The following is a 3,303-nucleotide window of genomic DNA, read 5'->3' on the forward strand; positions in this document are numbered from 1 at the left end:
CAATGTTTATTCTAAGGAAATGCTAAAGTAGCCTCAGTTCCTTGGTGCATATTTCACATTTTGTTTTGCTTCTCTGATTAACTGAAAACTTTTACAGGTCAAGCAGGCTTTTTAAAAAATTAAACGTCTCATTCCAGGGAGAGGCCCATTGTATTTGTGAATGAATGAAAAGTTTATTGAAGAAAAGGGTAGATTGTATTTCAATCAGTGTTAATTTAAGTGGAGCTGATAAGCTAAGTAAAACATTATTAAATTCCCAGGTATGTTTTTTAGGATATGACAATATCTTGAATATCTTATTCGTTATAATTCTAAAGGTCAGAGGTTTTGTTTATTTGTTTTTACTAAATATTTTCCTATATAAACTTTTTCCTAGAAAAGCTTTCATAGTCATAGAATTTCAAAATATTCATCAATTTAGTAAAAGATCTGGTCAAACTTTGAACACTCACATTCAGTTCAGTAAAATTGTCACATTTTATGCAATTCTTTCTCAGATGAATAATTTTACTTTTACTAGCTATATAATTTATGTAAAATCATAAAGTTCAGGGGAGTGAAATTGCAAAAATGAAGAACTGACTTGCTCTAATGTGTGATAAACCTCTTCTTTGTTTCTGTCTTTTTTTAGTTTGGTTTGGTTTTCTAAGAATTTACACCCTTAATTTTGGAACTCATCATCTGAAACTTCAATAATCCTGAAAAGGGAAACAAATTATGGATTTTTTAAATGACTTTAATGCAATCATTCTATTTTACCTAGAAAAGGGTAAGAAAATTGCCCCTAACTCCACTAAATTTGTGAAAAACCTTGAAAAAATGGCAAATGTTTTATATAGGGAGAGCTATCCACAGTGGCATGACCTTTCCTGCTTTCAAGTTTTATTATTTGAAGTTTTCATGCCACTCCTCTAGAAATGCAAACCTTATTTGTCTAAGACTCTTTTCATTTATTTTTTTTAGTCAAAAGGAGGGAAGTAATTTGCCGAGTTTAGCCTTGTGATAATGTACAGGGGTTCATGCTTTAGTGAGAGTTCAGAAATGAATTACAAATAAAGGCAGTTAGTTTTCTCATCTGTAGAAATGGAGAGGAAGTTCACGGTTTATATGAAAGAGAGAAGCAATAATGTGTTTACCTTGTAAGACAGTGAACTGCAACAGGGAATGAAAATATATACATATGAAAAGGTTAAGACAGTTGTAATAAAACAACTTAAACAACAAATTTCATAAAGATGAAATGTGAGAGAACATTGAACATCTCCCTCTTGGTATTTGGTTCTTAAATAAAATTCTAATACATTGTTCTCATAGGCTTTGTGTTTCATTCTTGTCTCTGTTACTGATTCTAAATGACCAGAAATAAACGTTTGGGTGGATTTTGCCTATTCACAGTCTCTTGGTTGCTCTCAGGATTTAGGAAAGATAAAGTCTGTGATGACAAACAAATCCTTACATTTTCACAAGTCCTTACACAAGTCCTTACATTTTCAAAAATAACACTCAGATACAAATGTTGTTTCTCGGCTTTTCTATCTGAAACTGTGGATTACACCTATTTCCAAAGATCTTTTAAACTAGATAAGAGTTTTCAACCATCACTTTCCTTTCCTACCAGTCATGTTTATCTCTTCATCTTTCAATACATCCTCATATGTTAATTGTGGCCTTCCTCTAGTCAAGCTTCCTGTCATGGCATCCAGATAGAAAGAATAATGTGGGCCCGGTGCAGTGGCTTACGCCTGTAATCCCAGCATTTTGAGAGGCCGAGATAGGCAGATCACGAGGTCAGGAGTTTGAGACCAGCATGGCCAATATGGTGAAACCCTATCTCTACTAAAAATACAAAAATTAACTCAGCGTGGTGGCACACGCCTGTAGTTTCAGCTACTCGGGATGCTGAGGCAAGAAAATTGCTTGAATCTGGGAGGTGGAGATTGCAGTGAGCTGAGATTGCATTACTGACTCCAACCTGGGTGACAGAGTGAGACTACACCTCAAAATAAATAAATAAATAAAAATACAAAAAAGAATAATGTGGAAAAGAGGAAAGTTAAGAGATGGAAATGTCATACATGATGATTTCACTCCAACTTGAACTCTCTCACTGATTACTTGATGACAATAAAATATCTGATATTCTGCATTCCCCATGTAGCATTTTAATTGAAGTCTGGAAATGTGGCTAAAAGTTGTCTTTTTATTTACTAAGACAGGGTCTTTCCTCACCCAGGCTGTAGTGCGGTGGCCCTTTGAGGCTCACCACAGCCTCAAACTCCTGGGCTCAAATGATCCTCGGCCTCCCAGTGGACTTTGTAGACAGCTTGATATGGAGTCTCAAGAAGATTAAAAAATGTCTCCAATTTCAATAAATGGCTGCAATCAAAAAAAAAAAAGAGATGGAAATGTCAACAGATAGGAAAGATTGGAAACAAAAGATTAAGACAATGCTGTAATACAAAGGCATGGAAAAAGTGGAAGAATCTGGGAAGATTAATTATATTACGCCTGTAAAACATTTGAGATTTTCTAAGAAATGCTGAGAAAGGAGAAGACTAGTCAACAAAGCAAAAAATAGAAATTGCAGCTCACCATCAGACCGGAGGGTCTCTGCCTGTGATTTGGGACTATATCCAAAGGCCAGCTGTGGATTTGAAAGCAGGTGTGATGGATACCCCATTTATGCTGATGTGATTATTACACATTATATGTCTGTATCAAAATATCTCATGTACCCCATAAATATATACATCTACTATGTACCCACAAAAATTCAAAAACTAAAAAAAAAAAAAATGCTCAGGTGCCCCAGGGCACACTTTGCCTTACGACATTGTTTGGTTGTTTGAAACCGTGGGGCTTAATAGGATGGTGAAAGGGGGTGGTCCTCAGGGAAGATATTTTTCTTCTTCCTAGGATTAGCAGTCTGAATTTTGGGATCACTCTGGATCCTACTTCCAAATCATCTAAGGCCTCTTTTTCAACTGTGAGTCAAAATCTGGCGGGCTCAGGGAGATTGAGTATATCTCCTTGGTTGTGGAGGTTTTGTTAAGATCTTTCTGATGCTTCCAGGTTGATTCCAGAAAGCATGTTCTAAATTTGGTAGGCTCACCATATCTCCTTGTTTGTTCCAAGTAGACATAATTTGTACCCATTATCCCAGCACACTTCTTATTCTAGCATCATTAGCATATCTATCACTCGGAAATAGATGATAAATTCCAAGATCACCCTAAAGTTTAGGTTCTGCAATTTCTAAGAGACCCAAAAGTCTATCAGCCCTTTTGAGTTTGAAGGTATAGT

The 3,303-nt window shown here is 35.7% G+C and overlaps 1 non-coding gene across 1 annotated transcript; it reads left to right on the top strand.

Moving 5' to 3' along the window:
• The first annotated feature begins 2,067 nt into the window (after nucleotides 1–2,067).
• LOC120365180 (small nucleolar RNA SNORD81) lies at nucleotides 2,068–2,144 on the top strand. Its single transcript, XR_005580188.1, has one exon. It is a non-coding gene; the product is annotated as a small nucleolar RNA SNORD81 (small nucleolar RNA).
• Nucleotides 2,145–3,303: the final 1,159 nt, after the last annotated feature.

The sequence above is a fragment of the Saimiri boliviensis genome, chromosome 7 (assembly GCF_048565385.1).
Source record: "Saimiri boliviensis isolate mSaiBol1 chromosome 7, mSaiBol1.pri, whole genome shotgun sequence".
Taxonomy (NCBI): domain Eukaryota; kingdom Metazoa; phylum Chordata; class Mammalia; order Primates; family Cebidae; genus Saimiri; species Saimiri boliviensis.